Genomic DNA, 25,055 nt, shown 5'->3' with positions numbered 1-25,055 from the left:
GTGTGGCAAAAAAACTACGACACACCTTTCAGAAATCGAATCGATTTCCCAACTGTCTCCAGGAATTTCTTGTTATATTTTTCTCCGCGGAAAGGGGTAAACGTCCTAGGGTAGTCCCAGTTTTCTGGCAAAAGTTACAAGGTTTGTTTATGGACAGGACGGTGGTTACGGGAGACGTATTCCGAAAAGAACCTTCTTACGTCATAATTCCTGCTGTGTTCAGGGCAATATTTTGAAAGACTCGCTTCGAAGCCCAAGCGTAGTCGTCTTCCCAGAAGCGCCAGTTCTCGATAATGCACCTGTTGAATTAGGGGGAGGGGATACGTGGCGACGAGATTGCGTGCAACGAATAGGCCTCGTGCATTATCGAGCGTCTGGCCGAAACTGCAAGGTCAAAACCCAGAAAGAGGCCAATTCTTGGTCTAATATCGATTGCTTGTGCTTTTTCAGAGTACAAAATCGAGAGTGTGCATGTCAACGACCTTGAATAGCCTCGGTTAGCTGTACTGTTCACGTGCTGTATAGGTCGAATTACAGTGTATGTTCAAGTGAGGCGCAGTAAACTTTATACAAAAAAAAATAAGTTTTGAAAGCTACAGCCTATAGCAATGGGGTCATCATTACTGACTGATGCAATAGTTCTGGTAAAAGAAGAAACAAGCTTTGATCAGATTGGCCATTGGGACTGAATCAATATATGCAGCTTCTACTACAATATCCAAGAGTAATATTGTTCGTAATTTGGTGTTTCCTAAATGTGTCTTCTGTTTGGCACAACTTGAACAATTTCTTAACCAAACATTCCACGAATGCATTAACAGCGAGTTCTAATTACTACTTTTCCCCTTCTTCTTACTAGATTTCGTAAAAGCTTTCGTCTTTCCCAGAGTTGGGAAGTTGCTTGAAAAAAAGAAGGCAGCGCGTTACAAGAAATTTTAGTTTCTCCCAAAAGTAATGAGTTACTGTTTGTTACCTTACACACGCACACGATGGTATAGTAATTTTGCATTTGTACTTATTTTGTTTCACGTCATCTTTCTGTCTCTTTAGGCGAATCGCAACGACGAGGATGAAGTGAACGAGGAAAGTATACACATATATATAATTTCAGTAACGCAATACTAACGTAATTGCTGAAAACGTTACACCATATTTGAACTATTTTACTCCACATAGATTTAGTTCTAACACAGACGGCAATAATTCAGATATCTAGCTTCACTCCAAATGACCTGAATAATAATATTATGATGTATTACAATAGACAGTTTCAACTTTCCACACACGGCTATCATATTTATTACAACTAATTTCCTCTTACTAAAAAATATGAACGAATAGTTTAAATAAATTCAGACTTTACTGGGAAGCTGCACATACATGTAGGTTTCTCGTATATATTTTATTTGTTGTTTAATCGTAATTTGCGACTAAGTTACCTGTTTTGGCGCCTAAATGCCAAGCATTAGGCGCCAAATAGCACCTAAATATCGAAGTCTAATTTCGAACGTGACACACACTCCCACAAGTTTTTCTCTCTCTTGATAATAATTCATGCTTTACAAATTCAAGTATAGTTCTTTGACACGTTGCAAAATCTTAATATGTGGGTTATATGGTATACAAACCCACATGAAAGGCATTCTGTTTACGAACTGTTCAAGACACCTGACACACTATCACGTTCTGTGGTTCCAAAGGAAGAATGATGTCGTTATCGGTGACTTGTTTGCAATGATTCTAGTGTCTCAGAGTTTGTTATGCTACGACGCCAGCTGCGTAAATAAATATCCTGGGACTAAGAAGCATCAAGAATGGTTATCTCTAAAATAAGTGCAAGTGGAATAATAGCCAACAGAATTAATAAGCATAAAGTGAGAGTTAAAAGCGAAAGAATAAATATTGTCAAATGGGAACAGAACGAAAGCAAGGCCCAGTGAAGAATGGAAGTGAACAATTTAGAAGAAAAAAGAATAAAAGCGAAGCAGAATAAGACATAGATACAAAAGAGGGTGGGAATAGATGCGAGAGAAATAGAGATCACGATAGGAAAATCAACTCATAAACAAATCAGGAAAGTGGAAACTTTGAGAAACAAAGCGAGAAAGATGAAAAAATGAAGATAGATAGAGAGGGAGAAAGAGAGAGAAAGCAAATTAGAGAAAGAGAGCGAGCGAAAGAGAACTGAAGAGAATGATAGGGGCAAAGACAAAGATGAAGCAGATAGAAGAGGAATAAGTGTGAAATTTTCACTCATTTCATGGTATCGAAACACCATACAAGTATTCATCAGCTTACGAAACAATTAATAGAACATTATTGTGTGAAATAAATGTAAGCGAGAAGGAAAAGTAGACATGGAATGAGAGAAAGAATGAGATAGAGAAAGAAAGAGGGAAGGAAAGGGGAAAATAGAGGAACCAAACAAATGGGAAGAGGAAGAAGGAGAAGATAAAGGGACGAAACAGAAATAAAGAAACGAATCAGAGGGAAAGAGAAAGACTGAAAGAGGAAGGAGAGAGGGGTCTAACGAAGATAACTAAACAAGCGAAACAGAGGTAAAGAAATAGTGAAATAAAAGGGAGGAATGGTGGAGAAACAAAAATAAAAAAGCAAATCAGAGGGAAAAAGAGGAAGAACATACGAAAGAGAGAGAGAGGCCTAACCAAAATAACTAAAGAAGCCAAACAGAGGTAAATAGATAGAAAAAGAAGAGAAATAAAAAGGGAGAACGGAGGATAGAGATAAATATAGATCAATAAATGACCGAAACAACCGGAAAGAGAGAAAGGAAAATAAAGAGAACAGAATCCGAGGTAAAGACAGACCGAGAGAGAACGTAAGAAAAATAGACGAACTGAGAGAAGAGTACAAGAGAGGATCCAGAAAGAAGAAAATGAGACGGAAAAATGATAGATAGGAAGAAAAGGTTGGCAATTTCTTCTTTATTCCAGAGAACGTGTCAAACGGGAACGTGTCACTATTTTCTGCCGTAGCACTCAGCAGTGGAATCGAGTCATTCGCTGCTAGAACCAAACCCTAAATTCGTGACGTGATGTCAGCAACAAGGAGAGCATGAGATAGAACGCGCAGTAGCGAAGGAATCCCGATAATGGCCAGCAACCGGCGCTTCGTATCAGGTAAACAGGAACTCGCACCGAGGCTGTTCACCTCTTGTGTTACGTAATGAGCGAGCACGAATGGACTTTTCCCCTTTTTTCGCGTCCGAAGTTCTCTCCCCTTTATAAGCAACAGGCAAGGGGACAACAGTTTTATTTCTTGCACACACACATCTGACACCCAGGTCATGTGCCAGCTATTGTTATACTTCCTGCTTGCCTTATCTCTTCGTTACTCACCTAAGCTTCCATTGACGTAAGGTTTTCGGAATGGCGTGCCAAGTCCCTTACTTGCTGACTGGTGACAACATGCATCCACTCGAGATGTTGGCTCGAGATCTATATTTACTGTCTTCTCTTGAACAAGAATCAAGCCTCTTTCTACGGGCGTCGAAAGAAATTTTTACAGGAGGTTGATTTGATTGATTGATTTATGCACAGTAAGGCTAATCGGGACTGGACCTACAGTTTCAAGTGGGATCTGAACCACTATGTGGATCCACAGGGAATCGAATTCGGGACCCCTTGGCCCTGTCTGTCTCTCTCTCTCTCGCCTCTCTTTTCCTTTCTCTTCCTCTTCTCTTTTCATCTCCCTCTTTCTCTCTCTTTTTAATCGGGATGGAGAGAGAGAGAGAGGAAGAGGAGGAACGGTATAAAAGAGAAAGAGAGCTCTCTCTCTCTCTCTCCCTTTCTCTGCTGTTTTCTCTTTCGCACAAAAGAGAGGGAGAGAGATAGAATAGAAGAGGAGAGAGAGGGAGATAGAGATAGTAGAAAGAGGAGAGAGAGAAGGGGGAGAGATATAGAAAGAGGAGAGAGGGAGAGAGAAAGAGGAGAGAGGGAGAGAGAAAGAGGGTAGAAAGAGGAGAGAGAAAGAGAGAGGGAGAGAGATAGTAGAAAGAGGAGAGAGGGAGAGAGAGAGAGAGGGAGGGAGGGAGAGAGTTTTTCTCTCTCTCTCTATCGCAATTTCTTTTTTTCTCTCTCTCTTTTTCCTCTCTAGGGGGGAGGGAGAGAGAGTGAGAAATTCATTGATTATTTTACTTCGCTTTTCTTCCACATCTGGTTTGAGTTTGGTTTTAAAGTCCACTTTAAGTACAGAAAGGATAATCGGAACTAGACTTCGAACCACTATGTGCCTCCACCGAGTATCGAACCCGGGAACCCTTGATTACAAGGCTACGATGTTACCATTACACCACCAAGGAGGCTGTGCCACTTTTGGTGATGAGGATGAATGATGATAAGTAGGGCTAGGATTTTCATGACTTAGCATATTTCTTTTGGTAGGGGTGATGTGTTCCCTAAATATATTATGAAGAAACTAATTAAGGGCATATTTTGGGATATTTTGCCATTTTTGCGTGATATAGCATATTTTGATGGATATTCGGTCAAATTCAGCATATTTTTTGCATTTTCAAGAAATGAATTTCGAAGTGCATTCGTTCTTACTCCCATGTTTACTCCGGAGTTTTCTTTTATTTTGGACTGTAGCAAAATCTTTTTCATTTTTATTTGAAAATTTAGAGAAAGTATTCATTGAGCATTGGAACTCAGGGCCCATAAAGTGAACTAAAAATAGTTCGTATATGAAAATATTTCAGCATATGTTAGATATTGATGTTTGAAACAGTCCAGTTACAAGGGCATATTTTTCAAATTATAGTGCATATTTTGCAAAATTTTAGGTCATGAGCATATTTTATTTTGCATATTTTGGTGATTTTCAGGTCATAAAAATCCTATCCCTAGTGATAAGATTGGCAGTAAGGTGTAACTGAAATATTCTTAAATATGCTAAACTTTTTAAAATCGGAAATGCAAACTGGTAATCTTTAAATAAAACCTATATTATTTTTAATGAGTTTTACTTTGCTTTCTTATTTCAAAATTTATAGTGTATAAAAAATAAAAATTAGAAACCATAAATAAGAAGAAAATATCGAAAGACGCACATAAAATGCCGGTGCTTTGTAGTGCGGAGGGAGGGGGGGGGGGCAATAATCCTGCTCTTTTGCTTCTATGCTACAGCATTACGTCTTTGCAAGAGTCGCATAATTCTATTGGTCGAGAAGGAAGTGTACACTCCCCTTCCTATGATAAAAATCACAAGGGCTACCGTACGCTTGCGTGTTCCTGACAGTCCATTTCCTGAATCTGTACTCTTTTAATTCCTCGGTGACGCAGCTCTCTGCGCATTCAATTGACCCGATAATAAAATGAACTGTTTTGAAGCTGCTGGGGAGGAGGAGGGGTGCAAGACATAAGGTTTGCATTCCCTTTCAACACGGCGTGGACTACTTCCAGATCACACGTGATAGCCCAAGGGTGAAGGACCTCGGGATTCTAGATTCCGCAGCTCTCACCTCTGCCCTCTGACGTGTCTCTTTTCTGCTACTATCTGCTCTTCAGCTGTCGAATCACAATGCGGTAATCTGCTTTTATCTTTCCTGGCGCTCTGTGGCATCAAAACAAATCGCCCATTCGATCTGTATCACAATGAGACGAGCCTCTCAGCATTGAGGCGAAGTAAAGGGGGGAAGTCAGGTCAAGTAAACGGCCAATACTGAATCATGCAGAAGAACAACAAGGTGCCCTGCATGGGCGTAACTTTGCGGGGCGGGGGGAAGAACCGAAATATTTTTCATCCCATGAAAAGAAGCATTCCGGCGAATTTTTCTATATTTGCGTAATCATACAAATTATTTTTCATTTCCCAAGAGTTTAACTGAGGGGGTATGTGCCCCCCCCATGCCTTCGCCAAGTTACGCTTATGGCTGTCCTAGAGTAACTCGTTACTGCGAGAAGAGCAGAACCATTCCTACAATAACTCTCATTTCGCTATTTGCATAGTAATTTTACATATGTTTAATAGAGATGATTAACGACACTGATGAAAAGTCAGATCACCCAATACCGGAACTCGAACTCAGAATCTTTGACCTCTGTGGGGGATCTATGAACTCAGGGTCCCTGATTAGTATCCCAGCCAGGGTCTTCTCTGTCAATTTCATCATATTGTCCTCACATTCACGATTAATCAAAAAGGGCAGAAAAGCGAAGTACAAATAAGCCAAATCAATCAGATTCGGAATCTAAGGTGTTAACAATAAGCTATTTGATGTTCGTACTACCGTGCAATACGAAAATTTCTGAATCGGTTGTGGCAAAATAATAATCCTTTATTTTAAGTGTTGAGCACAGTATGAAACCTAATACAGCACTAAGTCAAATACAAAACTACCAAGTTACACGAAGAATAATATAACATAACAAGTTAGCATATTTACACTTCAAGTTCCACAGTTTTCAACAAGATCTATATATCTCTGATACTAATAATTGTTTGTTGTTATATAATATTGTGCAATTAACTGTGTATTGTTCTAATAATAATAATAATCATATTTATTTAAGTGTTTATCACGATTAAACATGGTATATCACTATGTCAAAATTGGTTATACAAAATTTAAAAATTGAATACATAATTATAAAATAAAACTGTGGATCCTACAATCTTATACATCATCATAAATTCAAATTGTAGGTTTCAACAAGATCAGCTACTAAACCTCTGGCCTTGTTTAGGCATGTGAGAATTGAGATATACCTATGGGAATATCTGGGAATTTTATAAGCTATATTATTCAAAAAGTATTCATTGTCAACTTGGAAAGTTAATATCTTCTCTACAAAATTTATCCTTTTCATTTTTCTCCTTTCTTCTAAGGTAAACATATTCAACTGTGTTAACCATTCAGAGTAATGTTGGTCATAGTATTTTTTTAAAACTTTATGCATAATAACCTGATAAAAGGTTTTTGAACTGATTCAACTTTTTGAAGGTGACTGGTTGCAGTCAGAAACCAAAATTCATTTTCATATTCAAGAATAGGACGAACTATCGTTTTATACAGAAATATTAAGGTAATATATAATAATATAATAAAATAATAATAATAAATCTAGAAACATATTGCCTCTTACTTGTGTCACAACTGCAAAGGCATTATGATAAGATTTAGTTCAGTTGTGTGCCCAGGAACAAGGCGAAGATGGAGGGACAACATTGAGATGGACCTAAGGGAAATCAGTATGGATGGAAAAGAGTATATAGAACTTGATCAAGGTAGGGAAAGATGGAAGGCCTGTGTTGCTGCAGCCATGAACCATCGGGTTTAAGAAGGCTAGGGAGTTAGTTAGTTAGTTTTGTGTGCCCAGGAATATTCATAAGGTGAGTTTTTTCTTCCTAACAGTAGGGCGTAGTTAGTAATTCTATCCGTTTCCCGCCATTCCGTGCTGAGTCACGTGGACGCTCTTGCTGATACGAGTACACTCGCGTCATCTGCTTTACCGAAGCGAGAAAAGAATAAGCCGCAACGTGCTGAGGCCATCGAGCTTACCAACAGAGGCTCTGGTGCGGCAAGGTTTGGCAACAGCGGTTGCCGGTTCGCCGATGTGGTTGGTTTTCGTCGGCACAGCCCGAAAACCGTCGTCTGCCCCTTTGCGGGAAGCAAAGTTATGCCATTTGCACCATACGACATATTTCCCTATCTTTTCACAAATATAATGTAACATAAATATAATGCCACTGTCCACCAGAGTCTGTGAGTTCTTACATGATTACATTGTGTGCAAGTTCGCGATTTAAATATTATTATAGTGCGCTCTCTGTAACTTTACGTTTCCCGCCATTCAGTGTGATGTCACTTGGTCGCTGTTGCCAAGTCCAAAGTGCCGTGGCAGTGTAGCCAGAACAAGGAATTTTTACAATAAGTTTTTATCAAGTTAACTTCTATGTTTGTATACATTCAGTACTATCTTTCTCGAATGCGAATACACAACCAACACTAAAGAAAAACAATAACAACAGAACTTTCACGTCACACGCATCTATTTTCAGCAATCGAGGTGGCGTCAGAGAACAACCGTGCACATGCAGCAGTCAGTGACCCTGTTAGGGAATGGTTCAGCAAGCTCTGGCAACCAATTCCCTGACCTCATTGGCTTTCGAGAACACACTCTTGTAACGACATCTGCAGTTTTGGCGCGATTAGCACAGATATATACATGGGCTCTTATCACTATTAGTAGAGCTACGATTTTCACGAGTTTGCCTGCATATATATATAACTTATATAGTGCTTCTTTCTGGAATAGAAGGTTTATGTACTTTTCAAGTTGGTTTGTTATTGTTTGATTTGATTGTTTCGTTATTTAGCGTCGCTTTTCTGCCGCATTTGATTAATCGCGTCGATGAGGATGAGTGATGACATAATGAAGCTGATGAAGGGACACTGACGAAGAATACTGATGGCCAGGCCGGGATTCGCACCCGCGACTAATCACTACGCCAAGAAGGTCAGCAGTTTTGTTATTGAGTTCATCATAAGAATTACTGAATATATTGTGGTGTATCCATGTAACTACACACCAGGAGCGTATATTCTAGGCTAGCAAGGCTATATGCGAAGCCTGAAGTCTAGAGAATAAAATACAAGGGAAAAATCGATCAGAAATTGTAAATAAAATTATTCATATCAGTGAGATGATGATTCTGAAGTTGGTTACCTGATTTTTTATGAGTTGGTAACCTGATTTCCTATGAGTTGGTAACTTGATTTATTATGAGTTGGCAACCTGATTTCTTACAAGATGGCAGCCTGATTTCTTATGAGATGGCAACCTGATTTCCAACGAGTTGGCAACCTGGTTTCCTATGAGTTGGTAACCTGATTTCTTATGAGTTGGCAACCTGATTTCTTAGGAGTTGGTAAACTGATTTCTATTCATAGCCTAGGACCACGTGACATAGTGAGATAGCCCAGATCTTGGACTCAGAATACGCCACTGCTACACATAAATTTCGTTAAAATAAAATGTTATTGGTTTATTCTCACCTGTATAAAGGTGCCGGTACGACATACAGAGTGTATATATTTCTTTCTCTCCCCCTCCCTCCTTCTATATTCTTAATTTTTCCTTATACCTCTCTTTCCTGTCTCTCGCTCTCTTCTTTCTCTTTCATCTGGAGACGACGGAAAGGGAGAGAGGAGAGAAAAAGAGAGAGAATTATTTTTTTACTATTTTCCTCTTCAGTTTCTCTACCTATCCCGCAAAATTTATAGAAATCATAAGTCTTAGTCATTTCTTTTTTATTTTCAATGTTTTGGCCATAAAGATCCTAGCATTGTTCGTATTGTGAGAATTATTTACAAAGTGTTGCCCCCTCCCAGCTCAGCATGCTATTTCTGGTACAAATATTAAATATGAATCTAAATTAGTTATTATGGAGCTTTAATTCCAAACGTCTTCTGCACTTTTAGTGTCTGGAATCCTAGTTACTCAATTACAAGCGTTTTACTTCTCGCCTGGTTCCCCATGCCTGAAATGAATATACACACACAAACATGTGAGGATTGATGGATTAGGTTTATTTTGCTTCGCTTTTCTGTCACTTTTGGCTAATCGCGTAGGCGAGGATGAGGGATGATATGATTAAATTGATGATACTTTTCTTTTCTTAACGGGGTAACCTCCGAATATGCCCAGCCTCCACTTGTATACTTTCAGGGATATGCGCTTATGCCCTGGTGCATGAATATTTAAAACCAGGGCGTCAGTTCTTCGAAAGGATATACGGTTCTCCGTTTTATTTTGAAAAGATACCAACCCATTTCTTGAGTTTTCAGAAACCGGTTGGTTTACATTAGTTTGTGCTATACGTTATTCAGTATATTGGATATTTTTAGAGGTTTTTGTTCGGGTGAATTTTGCATTTTGATGTGGAAAGAGTAGGGATAGTGTAGGTACTACAGGAATGAAATGACTTCTGTACATTGGTGGCTTCAGTACTAGGTCAGATGATGATACCTCGAATTTCTGCCACTTTTGGCTAATAATAAAGATGAGGATGAGGGATGATAAGATGAAATTGATGAAGCAATAGATCACACAGGCCGGGATTCGAACCCGGGACCTCTGGCATCGTAGCGCGTTGTGCTAACAACTCCGCCACGGAGCATGTGAGGAAACCTGCCCTCAATAACACTGAGAAGCGATTTTAATCTTCTAACACCTCTCTTCACCACGACTGAATCCATTTTAATGAATTTATTGATTCCTCGGCACAAAAGGCGACTGACATATTCGGGTCGAATATCATAAGCTTTAACAAAAGGATCAAGGACCGAGAAACTTGTCCCTTTTTTTTTTTAAGAGGACATGAAGAGTCACCATCTTTCCCCCTTCCTCCATCTGCATTTATCGATGACTGGATGGGTAGGGTTGGGGGGGGGAGGAGGAGAGAGCGCTCACTTCCGGGTCGACTGTAGTATTTTCTCTTTACCCTCCCGCTTCTGCGGTTAAAGGACTCCCATGCACGCCTGTGGGTCAGGAGAGCGACTTCGCCCTGGAAAAACACAGCCAACCAACGCCTTAGTCAAACATGTAGGCAATTGTTTGCCTTTCGTGAACTGCTCGAGACTTTAAAAAAAGAAGAGAGTTTTGTAATTGGTCGTCCACACCTAGTTAACCAAGTGGCTAACTAAACACTGCACTGATAGGACCATCTATGCACCGATATCTCTAGTTCAAAATAACGGTTGATAACGGTACAGGCTGTGGTTATGACATCAATTGTTTCATTATCCATCAATAGTTCAGTGGGGTTTTGCATTGTAACTTTTTTAAAAAAAATGATTTGCAGTTACTGTTTGCACAGATTTGAAACTATGCTATGTGCGATACAATATTATACAAAATTACCACCGCAGCTTGAAGAAAAATATTTTGACTATCAATACATAATGGCATTACTAAGTTTCAAACTTCTGAGAATCTTTATGTACAACTTATGCCCCTCTACACCCCTCTTTTCTACACTTTTTCTAACGTCCCTACTCAGTGGCGTGAGCAGGATTGTCGAAAGGAGGGGGTTACTCTTTTACTTTAGAAGTCAGCCCTCATTAGCCATATTTTCCTGGCTTTGACGTTCTTTTTTTATATGGATACTGACTGGGCTAAAGGGGGAGGGGTTATGCCCCCACCGACCCCTCCTTGGGCACGCCACTGTCCTACTGTCCTGTAACAGTAATGAGGCGCCGTCATACACTCAAACACACGCACACAAAGCTGTGGCGGGCTTCCCGGTGGTATAGTAATAACGACGTCGCGTTACATTCTAAGAGCCCAGGTTCGATACCCGAGGCACATGGTGGTTCGGATCACACTTTAAACTGTAGGTCCCGTCACGTCAAGTTGACTAAAACAAGCACTCAAACACGTGTTTCTTGTGTCTAAAAGGGCCAGCGTCAAGTTTTGTAAAATACATGAAATATCAGTGGAATTCATAATAATACTAATAATAACCATGGCTCGACGGCCCTCGAAAGGGCCTTGGCCCATCTCCCGGCTGCCAGTCTCCCTCCCACAATCCTACCTAGAGGTGCGGAGTTCAACCGGTAATGGGGTGACGTGGGGTTGGCACGTCGAACCCCCAGCCGTTGTAGGAGATATCCGTGACGGGGTTACGCTACTCACTCGTAGCTCCCCAATTTCCTCACGATGGTGGGTTGCCACCGGCCCTATACATAGGCCGAAAATTCCCGGCGACTGGACCGGGATCGAAATCATGCCGTCCCTCAACCGCCGTCCAAAGCAAGGTGCCTTTAACCGCATGGCCACGGAGGAGGACTCATCAGTGGAATTCAAGTCATATATACTGAGGGATGACATTTAGTCATGCCTCTGGTTATAACTTTTAGTTCTGGCTTGTCACATAATTCACACCAGTACCTCATTTTTCTCATATTGCAACCCTTTTCGAAGCCTTTCGGCGCCCAATCAATCTCACTTCCACGTAATACATCCCGGTAGCTGTAATGTTTCAGGCTGATGAGGCTGTGGCGTCTGGAAATATGGCCAGAATAATCCTCTGCATGGCTGTGTGTTGTCCTGTGTTTTGCCAATACATGTGTTGAGTGCTTCTTTACAGCCTCAGCTTTTGACCTAGGTAAGGAGATTTAAGTCCTCGGAGACTCTGGCCCCCAACCTGAGAGAGAGAGAGAGAGAGAGAGAGAGACCATTGAAGCATCTCAAACCCACACTTAATCTGGACCAGGACTCGACCCCGGAACGCTCGGTGGCCAGATCAAGAGTCGACCAATTCCGCAACGGCTATTTCAAACAGTGTTGACCCATCCTAAGCTTCGAGCTTTGCAGGAGACAACACAAAAGTTCAAACCGAGCTACATGTTTCCTTACGCGCGCAGCGTTCGTAAACATTTACGAGCTCCCTAAGCTAGGCTGTCATGTTCCACTTCTCCGTCAATCGGTAGATTTATTAAGCCCCTTCGGAGATGTAGGAAGTTTATCGCTCCCCCCAACACACACACACCCGGAACACCGCAACTGCGCCTCTTCACACGCAACCAATCAGCAAGGCTGGGCTGTCCGAACGATTATTGAGAGATTTCACAGCAACTTCACTTGAGAACTTGTCATATAAGAATTTCCACAGTGGCCTAGATCAGGACGGGGTGAATAACCTCTGAAAGCAGCTTTCTAGCGGCGCCGTCCAGCCACAACACAAAAGTGTTGCAAGAACCGAATCTTAAAAGCCACTAGGATGCGACCGTCAAAAAAACTGCACGTGCACATTTTTTTTCTCCCCAATTTTAGCACTCCGGTTTGTCCGAAATGAGGGTACTGCTACACACAGATCACGTCCGAATTGCGGGATAGTTACGTACGAACGAACCGCAAGTAGTCCTACCTCCCCCCCTCTCACTTGCTTGTGGGTTTGTTTACGTGCTCTCCAGCACGGTTTGCAAATTCTGTTGTTTTTTTTAAAGAAACAAATAAATAGTGTTGTCTAAACAGTGTTTCAATCAAGAAACTTTAACGTTTAAAGAAGATTTATTTGATTGAATTTTTACGTCACTTTTCTTACACTTTTGCCTAATCGCAACGATGAGGATGAGTGATGATGAGGAAATTGATGAATAACACCCATACCCAGACCGGGATTCGAACCCGGCACCCATGGCGCCGTAGCGCGCTGTGCCAACCACTCCGCCACGGAGGTCTAAGGATAATGGTTGATGAGATAAGGAATCAGTTAATCGCCCTAGGAAAGGCTGTTTCTAGTTATAAAGTAAACACATCATTAACGTCTTAAAATAACTATTTACGTTACTGTACACGAAACGGCAAAAGAAATTCGGTCTCTATTACACAGTGTGATGATAATGAATTGAAATAATAATGTAAATAAGCAGAGGGTAATGCCTGCTTTCAACTAACATGGTTTCATTCCTTAAAAGATCACAGGATTACAATAAGAAGTAATCAAAATAGCGGTGGACAATTTGCCTACCATTATCTTTGCCGTTGACTGTACATCTCGCATGTAGGCTGTTCGAGAAGGTTAAACTTACCCACGGTTGCCAGATCCCCACTCTATCCCCGTAGCAGTTACTCAGTTTTCCGAAATATCACATTTTATTGTGAATGCGACACAAAAATTGACTTTAACAGCAAAACTATTTCATCCATATACTATTTAATTATAAAAGTGTTTTAAACATTGTAAAAAAAGGAATAGGCATGTGTTTAACGGTTTAAAACATGATGTTCAAAACCCTTTTGTTCTAAAAATTCCAACTTTGCACTCGAGACATATGCGCAGCTGTATGACGCCTCATTAACCTTTATTGACGGTTAGGGCCAAACAATTAATTTATATATTTCGTATTGTTGCCAAAGAGCAATAGACAGAACATATTGAAGGTTTAATCCAATAATTTCGGGAGGCTCATAAACGTTTCTAAATTAGTGTCTAAATTAGGGACTACACTAATAGACTTACCGTTCTTGTACTGAAACTGACTGTTGAGTAATAAAAACCAACAATGATAGTATATATATTCTCTGAAGGAAATACATTTTCTATCTTGGCTTGGGAATGAATTTAGACACGAAGGGTCTTCAGAGTTTCAATTGTTTCACTCCATCCAGTGGCGGCGATTAGATGGACGTGGGGAGGGGCAGTTGCCCCCTTCTTTATGCTGCTTTTGCCCCCGCACTATGCTAAACCTTATGTACCAAGGGAAAGTAAACTGTCCCTGCTCCCCCCAGTTTGGACACCTTGCCCCCCCCCCTTCCCCGTTTTGCAACCCCATCAATTCAAGCTCGCACACACACAAACAAACAAACCAATAGCCTTGACCTTTGGGCGACCTTAGGACACGATAGTGAGATCAGGTAGACATGATTTTTACAAACCATATTTCTATCCCCAGTTTCGAACGAATCCAATGATTGAGTTTCGACGGCGGATTTTAGCAAAGAAAAAAAGACACCTCGAAATGTGATTAACATGCAAATAAGCGTTGTCGCTTCGGTGGCCTCCCATGGAATTCTGTCCCAGGAGAAAATACGCACTCAACCCATGCGAACTTCAGTTTGTGATTAGATCACACGCAAGGATATATGCACTTGAGAATAAGTGGTGTAACTTCTTTATGTCGTATCAGACATCGCTTATTTTTACGTCAATTTTCTGACACTTTAATCTCATCGCGACGATGGCCGGTCTGCGTGGCGGAGTGGTTAGCACAGCGAGCCATGACGCCGGGGGTCCCGAGCATGCGTGTTCCTTGTGTGTTCCCTTCATCCGTTTCATCACTCACTCTCATCTTTGTGATTAGCCAGTGGAAGCCTTTTCAAGACTGGTTTCGGTTGTCGAAATACGTCTCGGTTTATATTTTCAAAAAGAGATTTTCGGTTTACAAAAAAAAAAAGGTTTTCAAAAAGTTGTAAAGAACTCTATTTTTTTAGCTTTTTGAAGGAGCATTTTAAATATTAGGGCTGCACATCACGGTTGTTCAAAATTGATTTCGGTTTTCAAAATGCGTTTCAGTTTATATTTTCAAAAAGAGATTTTCTGTTTACAAAGAAAAAGTTTCGAAGCTTAAGTTCTATTTGTTTGCTTTTTAAGAAAGCATTTAAAATATTAGGGCTACATATCACTGCTGTTCAAAATGCGTTTCGGTTTATATTTTCAAAAAGAGATTTTCGGTTTACAAAAAAAGTTTTCAAGTTCTATTTGTTTGCTTTTTTAAGAAAGCATTTAAAATATTAGGACCACATATCACTGCTGTTCAAAATTGATTTCGGTTTTCAAAATGAGTTTCGGTTTATATTTTCAAAAAGAGATTTTCGGTTTACCAAAAAAAAAAAAAAGGTTTTGAAGCTGAAGTTCTATTTGCTTTTTTAAGAAAGCATTTATAATATTAGCGCCACATATCACTGCTGTTCAAAATTGATTTCGGTTTTCAAAATGAATTTCGGTTTACCAAAAAAAATGTTTTCAAACTCATTTTTTCTGCTTTTCCAGAAAAATAATAATAAAAAGAAAGTATTAATAACAATGTCAGTCAAGGAAGATGAAAGTGTGTGAATCTGTTCATTATGTTTGCAGGTAGCTCGATCCTGATACCTTAAAGAATGGCACAAGAAAACATGTTTTAACAGCGAGATCCGTAAGTTTTACGAAAGTTAATTCCCGAGACAAGTTAATAGTGCAGATCTGGTTTCTGGTTGCATGGATGCAGCCGATTTGCCTGCGGGAATATTTTTTTCTTTCAAAAATAAGAGATAAAAACTGCTCCCCGTGCCGTGTGCATCTGGTAATATATCCCAAGTGAAGCCCGACGTTCGGAATCCCCAGTTAATGAAGCGGTTGGACTAATTGAATTTTATTGTTCGGGCGTGCCTGTCTTTAATACCTACGGCACGGCACACGCTCAAGACTTTTTTAAAAAGGCTCATGTTGTCAAGATCTTAAACACAGACCTGCAGGTATTTCTAAATATAAGGTCTTAATGCATTTGCTGGAAGGATGTGGCACTTGTGTGACTGGATATCTCCAGTTGCAGACGCTCCAGATGTTTTATCGCTGATTTCAGGTATCTCCACGTCACGTTTCTTGTTACCCCTTAAATCTCTCTGTCACCACCATATTTATATCCATTTTATATACAGGGCGTTTCAAAAAATCTATCTGGTTACAAATGAAGATGCACAGATTACACGCACATAGAAAAAAGAAACGAATATAGAATTTTGTTTACAAACCTTACAAATGTAATCGCTGTATACAAAAATACGCTCATTTGTAATCACATAAATAATTTTGATTCACCCTGTATATTCACGTGCTTGCAAACCATTGCATGTTTTCTTTACAAATGAAGAGCAAAGCAGAATAAATGTCAAATGTTAACGCAACGTCAAGTAATTCACTGGTTTCCGCAGCTTAGTGGTCAGCGTAACACGCTACGAGGTCAGTGCTCCATATTCGACCCTTAGTTAAGGTTTGTTCAAATACAAGAAACCCGATTGTGTGGTGGCTAATACTGTCGCCTTCTAATCATGGGGGTCATATTTTCATAGTGTTACCCCTTGAAGAAACACTCCTTCAGTTTGCATGTATCAAGTTGCTACAACACCCTTATAACAATTAACATAAATTAATGCGAATCAAATGAAATAATATGTGTGAAATATGTAATATTTTAGGTTTACTTTTGTTTTCCAGATGGCGCAGTGGTAGCGTCATCGCCTTGTAATCAAGGGGTCTCGAATCGATACCCGGGCTCATAGTGGTTCGGATCCCACTTTAAACTGTAGGTCCAGTCCCTGACTGTGCATAAAGTGGATCTAAAACACTTAATCAATCAATCAATCAAATGTTTTGCAGATGAGTGTGGTCCCCTTTCGGTTGCCCATGCTTCTAATCAACGAGTCCCGGGTTCGATCCCGGTGGGGAAACATTGCACAGTGGTTCAGATTCCACTTTAAACTGTAATTTCAGTCCCGATTAGACTATTTAACACGCGCGTTGTTAACGGGGTGGGCACAGGAAACAACCCCCCTTAAAATCCGGAAAAAATGCATTGTGTGCACACCCTAATAGCTATCCAACTGAGTTGATACCAAAGTAGTGACAACAGGACACTCCTTTCGTGTTGGAGATATTTAGAACCATCTTTGGTGTCCAGTCACACCACTTGTCAAACGACACCAATTATGATGGATGTTAAGCCACTTTTTGAGGCTACTCAGTTGCATCGCTCATGCTATCTGAGCATGGACTGTTCAAGAGAAGAACAAAAAATAACTCTCCACTGGTATTAGAAAATGCCTACTTCCACGAGCAGGTACGTGAACTACCGTTTCCATTCTTGACGGGAACCACACAGGACCAATCAACGTTTAGTGCCGAACTCACAAACACTGATGACACACGGTGAAGAGCAATCCCAAAACTAATGCAAACCTATGACAACATCCTCCAAAGGGACATTTTCCCGTAGTCCACAGTAGTTTCGAAGGCCACACAGGGACGATTAGGTAAATGAGAAACCTTCCAGACCAGCGAGACGCACAAAACATTACCAGAATCGCCATAGATCTTGCAAATGGAAACTAGAGGGCGCTGCTGGCTCTGATTGGTCGAACGAACAATTGAACATCCGAGCGTAGAAAATTTAAGGGAACTGGGCGTTAACTTTCAGGAAGTAATCTGTGCGAACAAAGCATTGTTCAAATTGTGCCATACCGTACGCACATTCGTTGCTGGTAAACGAAACATAATCACTCGACTGTAAAGGAACATTGATCATAACCTAACTGGTTATGAACATAGTCGTATATAATATAATGGATAGCCTATACACGACAATGTATTTCAAATCACAAAAATAGTATGGAAATTAGATTGCTGTTTTCAGTACTGGACGTATTGTAAGACATGTGCCACGGGAGATGGGAGAAGTAGAGTAATCTGTGGTTGTGAACAGAGGTGATGTCATACTATCTGGTAAGAGTACCACGAAGGAACATAGAAGACTTGACCATCTATATGAATTAGTTCATTTTCCTGACTTAAACAGGTTTCCTTGCCCTTCTATGGCTTAGTCAGTCCATTACTTTGACTTAACCAAGTTTCCTTATGCTTCTATGGTTTAGTCAGCCCACTTCTCTCACTTAACCAAGTTTCCTTGCCCTTCTATGACTTAGTCCATTGCTCTGACTTAACCAAGTTTCAGTGCCACATCTTGAAATAAAAATATATTTCAATATCTACATTGTTATTGCGTGATCCAAATAAATATTGGTGTAAAAATCCATTATACAAATTCAAAGGTTGCATTAAACATGCGTTAAATTGTAGGTTCGATAACATTTCGCACCATGTTATACTGCAGTAATAATTACAATTTATGAACGAATTAGCAGTAAATTTTAATACTGCGGACCTCCATGTTTTATGGATTAGTATGGTGCGCTACGAAACTAAAAGATCCTGAGTTCGAGCTCACAAAGGTTACCCAAAATATCTATCACGAAAAATTCCTATTACAGTATGACAGGGGGCCGTGGCACACTATGGCCCATTCATAGTGTCCAAATCCCTATTCTCACTACAGTTGGCAACATAATATCGGAAACATCACTGTTCCACAGATTACACAATTCAAGGAGCGTTCCGACTGATCATGTGTTCCAGAATCGCTACCTAAAGTCTGGTAGGTTCCCGACAACAACGCTTTATAACAATGCACACTTACCTATTACCGCCACCCGCATGTTGCATTTCGCTGACCGTTAACACGGAAGACCTTCACTGGAACAACAATCGGCGAAGAGAGATGAGGCTACCTTGAGATTTGGGAACTTTATTTTTGAAAACAGCAAGGGGCACCAGCATGCCATTGTTCCTCGTGACGTCAGTCTGACCTCAGCAAATCCGAATTGCTTGCCTTATTGTTGAAACTTTCTGGTTTTTGATGAAGCAAATACGCTGTCGGGTTTGTTTATCGGTGTGTGGTGGATTCCTGGTTCACAGCAAACATTAACATGTACGTATGGTTTCGAGGCGAATTTAAAATAGACGTTAAGTTCATTGTCCCGTTAGTAACAGCGGCGCATTCTCCATTGTAAAAACTAAAAGGGAAGATACCCCTGTGTCCAGTGAACCGTTTTGTGAGGGTGCGAAAGTACAGTTCTGTATTTCTATTTGCGATGACGAGTTTCCTTTTTAAGTCCACAGAAAAACTGATCGGGACTGGACCTACAGTTTTTAAGTGAGATCCGAAGCACTATATGCCTCCACCGGGTATCGAACCTGTATTTGTATTTGTGGTTTTCTTATTTAGCGTCGCTTTTCTGCCACTTCTGGTAGCTGCAACGATGAGTATGGATGATGATTAGATGATGATTGATGGCCAAAGACCTCCCCGATGGCGTAGTGGTAACGTCGTCGCCTCGTAATCAAGGGTTCGATACCCGGTGGAGGCACATTGCATAGTGGTTCGGATTCCACTTTAAACTGTAGACCCAGTCCCGATTAACCTATCTGTGCATAAAGTGGACTTAAAACAGCAATTCAATTCAACATATGCCCAAGTCAAGACTCGAATCCAGTAATCGCGATCGAAAGTGGACCACTTAATGCGCTTAGCAACAATAGAAGTGGTGTGAACAGCACAGTGCTCTTGCTGCTTTAAGCCCTTCCTCCACCAAGTTCGCCTTTAGATGCCACAGGAACAAGGACATCACCAAGGTAGGGAATCAAACGTTCTGACAGTAGGAACCCACTTGGAACCACGCCTGCATGGGAACCAAATCAATGGTCTACTTGAGTCATGATCTCGCCACAAAAGGTTCCGGGTTCGAGTCCGGCATACGTACAGGTGCCCCTTCAGTTTCATTTGATTTGATTTTTGTTGTTTAGCGTCGCTTTGCTCTCACGTTTGGCAAATCGCGACGATGAGGATGACTGATGATATGATGAACACTCACAAGGAACACACATGGCCAGGCAGAGATTCGAACCTGGCACCACTGTAGCGCCACGGAGGTCGGGATTCATTTCATGTAATCATTATGCACAGATAGGTTAATGCAGCATCTGAACCACTGCGTGCCTCTACTGGATATGGAACCCGGGACTCCTTAATTACAAGGCGACGACGTTACCACGACTGGCCCAGTCATCTGACCAGCTACCATAGATGCAGCCTGCTGACAAATCACCTGTACAATTCCCTTCGTATGAAAGCGTAACTCTGGGTTCGAATCCCGACATGAGCCTCCATTTGTGAGTATCCGCTCATAAGTCATCTTCCATCAGTCGCGATTAACCACAACTGGCACACAATCGACGCACAATAAGAAACACAAGCAGCAGCACTATTTATCCCCGCCTGGTAGAGTTAGTAACTTTTGTAGCACAATGTTTCTTTCCCTCCCCCGTCGCCGTGTCCTTGAGATCACCTTGAGCCCGAGAGTAAACAGGAGTTGCAACGTTGATAAGTGGGGTACGTCATTCGACACGCAAGGAAAACACAAGTCGATGCCGCATGGTTGAGCGAAATGAACTATGGGTAAGTTGTTCTCCAACATGACAAATCAAGTACCGCCTTGTTATATAAATTTCAATTACTGTGCTCACATTACGTGTATTCAGGATGAGAGGTTGCATTTAATATTGAATAGCGATACTAATGTAATAAGGGAAATGAATTGTGGATCTTCTTGAGGTGCTTTTACACATCGCTTCTTTCCTAATGGTTCACTCCCATGATTCAATATCAGTTTTCTAGTCTTCTACAAATTCATTTATATATTTCCTCGACTTAAATCAAGTTATCTAGCCCTACCATGGCTTAGTAGGTCAATTTCTCTGACTTAACCAAGTTTCCTTGCCCAACTATGGCTTAGTCAGACCATTTCTCTGACTTAACCACGTTACATTGCCTTTCTGTGGCTTAGTCAGTCCACTTCTCTGACTTAAATAAGTTAACTTGTCCTCCTATCGCTTAGACAGTCAATTTCTCTGACTTAACCAAGTTTCCTTGCGCAACTATGGCTTAGTCGGTCAATTTCTCTGACTTAACCAAGTTACATTGCCTTTCTGTGGCTTAGTCAGTCCACTTCTCTGACATAAATAAGTTAACTTTTCCTCCTATCGCTTAGTCAGTCAATTTCTCTGACTTAACCAAGTTTCCTTGCGCAACTATGGTTTAGTCAGTCAATTTCTCTGACTTAACCACGTTACATTGCCTTTCTGTGGCTTAGTCAGTCCACTTCTCTGACTTAAATAAGTTAACTTGTCCTCCTATCGCTTAGACAGTCAATTTCTCTGACTTAACCAAGTTTCCTTGCGCAACTATGGCTTAGTCGGTCAATTTCTCTGACTTAACCAAGTTACATTGCCTTTCTGTGGCTTAGTCAGTCCACTTCTCTGACATAAATAAGTTAACTTTTCCTCCTATCGCTTAGTCAGTCAATTTCTCTGACTTAACCAAGTTTCCTTGCGCAACTATGGTTTAGTCAGTCAATTTCTCTGACTTAACCACGTTACATTGCCTTTCTGTGGCTTAGTCAGTCCACTTCTCTGACTTAACCAAGTTTCCTTGCGCAACTATGGCTTAGTCAGTCAATTTCTCTGACTTAACCAAGTTACATTGCCTTTCTGCGGCTAAGTCAATCCACTTCTCTGACATAAATAAGTTAACTTATCCTCCTATCGCTTAGTCAGTTAATTTATCTGACTTAACCAAGTTACATTGCCCTTCTGTGGCATAGTCAGCCCATTTTCCTGACATAACCAGGTTTCCTTGCCCTTCCATGACATAGTCAGCCCGTTTCCCTGCCTTTATTAAGCCTTCATAGCTTAGTAAAACTGGTCATTTCCTCTCAAATAACTGCCTCACTGACCATGGTGTAGGTTCAAAACATTTTATTCCAGGCAACGCGACTTATTAGCTTTTTCCGTAAAAGAAAAAAAAACGATTTATCACATTCACCGACTTAATTAATCCTAATTTCATCTACCTTAATTAGTCTAATTTTAGGTAACAATGGCCGGAAAAAAATCACAATTTCATTGTTGATTATAATCGGAAATCCACAATCTGCCATAACTTTCCGACAAATTAGTTGCTTTCTATCGCAATACACTCACGATTATGTTTGGGTTCAATGCGTACGATGTTGTATGTGGTCAGGAGCAGGATTTCCTGACCCAAATAAAAAAAATAGCAGTAATTTTCTACAATCAAGCTTCACCAACATGCAGTAAAAGGTTAATGTTAGTTATGTAACATTTGCGTTCCTCTGACTTAGGTGATCAAACCTATATGACCTCTGTTAATATTTGTGGCATTTTCTTGCAGCTACTGAGGAAAATGAACGAGAAATTCATTCAGATGACAGGTTCGGCTTATTTGCGGACTTTTTCTGGAACCCTGGCAAAAACTTTCTGGAATAAATTCTGGAGCATTCAAGTGTGGTGTCTTCAATAGTTTCGTGGTGCCTTATGATAATTTAGAGACTACTCTATGACGAAGGGGTAGCGTCGTCGCCTTGCAATCAAGGGATCTCGGGTTTGATATCCGGTAGAGGTACGTGGTGATTCGGATTCCACTTTAAAACTGTAGACCCAGTTAGCCCTTCTGTGTATAAAGTGGGACTGAAACCAAAAGCCTATTTATATCACAGGCCTGAGTACAACACTCAGAGCAAACCACACGAAGATTCACTGCAACGCTCCACAAGAAATTCCCAACAGCTGGGAAAGAGCCCGCCTGTAACTTTTCAACGTTGGGTTGCAACACTGCAGTTATCGGGGTTTACTAAGTAAAAGAGAGGTTTCAGTTGGTGTTTTAAGTCCACTTTGTACACAATAAGGCTAACTGGGACTGGACCTACAGTTTAAAGTGGGATCCGAACCACTATGTGCCTCCACCGGGTATCGAACCCAGGACCCCTTGATTATAAGGGCGACGACGCTACCACTGCGCCATCGGGGAGGACTAGAAGAGAGGTTGACAACTAGATATTAACGAGGGATGCACATTATGTACGTGTATACACACACACATACCATGAAGGAAGAATTGACCTCGCCGACGGTAACCTCGTAATGGTAAGGTTCCGTTCCGTGTTCGATACTAGGTGGAGGTTCATTCACGGTGTTTCGAATCCCGCTTTAAACTGTAGGTCCAGTTTCGATTAGCCTATCTGCGCATTGGGAAGGGTGTGTGGTCTAAACGTGGTAATCGCATCACAATGGTTGAAATCGGAAAAATCGTGTGTGTGTGTGTGCTTATCTGCTCTTACAAGACTTTTTTTATTCAGTTTCAGTGTTCTGAAGATTTTTTTGAACATCCTTTTTTTAAAAAAAAGATTTACATATACATCTGAGCTGACTGACTAATTTGGTTTGTTTACTTTGCTTTTCTGTCACTTTTTGCTAATCGAAAAGATGAGAATGAGTTATTAAATTATTAAATTGTTGAAGGGACACTTACAACGGACACCCAAGGTCAGGATTCGAACCCAGAACCCCGTCGTCGTAGAGCGCTGTGCTAATCACTCAGCCACGAAGGTCAGCATATGCATATACGTAAAATATTTTCTTAGGCGCTGCAACTGAACGTAGAAGCATTCTCAGCTTGCATGCGTAGAAACTTCTCGTGTTTATTAGAAAAACACTCTACCCCCTATAGCAAGTTGAATGGTTGGGATCCACGATGGATGAGTTCTAGTCGAATTTCTATGCGCCCGCAAAATCACTGTGTGATAGAGGGAGGTGGGAGGGGGAGAGTGGCTTGCACACTGAATGTGGGAGTTGGTTTTGCTACTGGATTGGCTATTTTTGGTGAAAACATTTACCGCCATATTTTTAACATTTGAGGAGTTCACTGGGTTAAAAAATGGAGGATGTTAATGTTAACGTCCGGGTGGGATGGGAAGGCTCTCGTCGATACTCCGGCATTTTCAAGCATCTTTAAATTTTTACTGTCTTAAACCAAGCCTATTCGAAAGGTAATCGCATTCAAAAGTACGCTCAGTGTTGCTACCTCAGTGATGCCAAAATTCCCATCCCTATTTTACTTACGCAACACATTTTCTCTGGGTTATTTAACGTCGCTTTTCAACCTCTTGGGTTATAAGTGAAGTTTTAGCAGAACATTTAGTGGTTGCAATGTTGCTGTGCAATCTACCAGACACCTTCCAAGCCTTGTAATCGCAACGATAAGGATAGTGATGCTGATGACAGACTTAAACGGACGATGGACCAGGGTTCGAACCTGGGACCCCTGTTTTCGTAACACGTTACGCTGACACGGATACGCTGGATAGCTGTCGCATACTTGTAACTATAGGTACATGTAACGTGCCACAATAAATTAAGGAAGTGGCATTTTAATACTAAGGGATCTCGAGGAGGTGAATTCAAGAGCGGGGCAGTTTGTAGAAAGATTAGATAAATAAAACTAGAATCTAAGAGAGTTACAAGAAATGTGTTGCTTGTAGGATCAAAACGCACAAACGTGGAGCTCTATTGCATTCCGCAGCTACCTTGGTTCGAACCTCTGCTGCGGCTTGTTCCTGTATCGATTACACTAGTTTGGACCTCCCTGGTGGCGCAGTGGAAACATCGTCGCCTTGGAATTAAGGGGTCCCCAGTTCGATGGCCCGTGGGGCACACATTGGTTCGGATCCTACTTTAAACTGTAGGTCGAGTCCCGATTAGCCTATCTGTGAATAAAATGGGCTTAAGAACAAACTCTAGATGCATCCGTATGTAGAATTCTCGAGCAAGCCATTGCTTGCCATCATCTTGAAAGCAATGGGAGAAAAGAGCCACATAACAGCTTGTGACGTGTTGCAGACTCGTACAGTCACGGCTTGTAACGATCCGATTGAAGTTAATGGGACTGTCACAACCCAAAAGAGTCCGTGACTGTACAATGCTTTCTGATTTGGCCTTGTCCTCACGTTTTCCCAATCGCGACGATAAATAAACACTCATCAAAGAACACCCACCGGGGACTTGAACCCGCGATCTTCGAT

General features: G+C 41.0%; 1 protein-coding gene across 5 annotated transcripts in view; it reads right to left on the bottom strand.

Moving 5' to 3' along the window:
• Positions 1–25,055, bottom strand: part of E23 (ABC transporter G family member E23) — a 354,223-nt gene that overhangs the window by 30,770 nt on the left and 298,398 nt on the right. The window lies entirely within an intron of this gene.

The sequence above is a fragment of the Lepisma saccharinum genome, chromosome 12 (assembly GCF_977018435.1).
Source record: "Lepisma saccharinum chromosome 12, izLepSacc3.1, whole genome shotgun sequence".
NCBI lineage: Eukaryota > Metazoa > Arthropoda > Insecta > Zygentoma > Lepismatidae > Lepisma > Lepisma saccharinum.
Note: the sequence above shows the minus strand (reverse complement) of the source record. Positions and strands in the feature narration are given on the sequence as shown.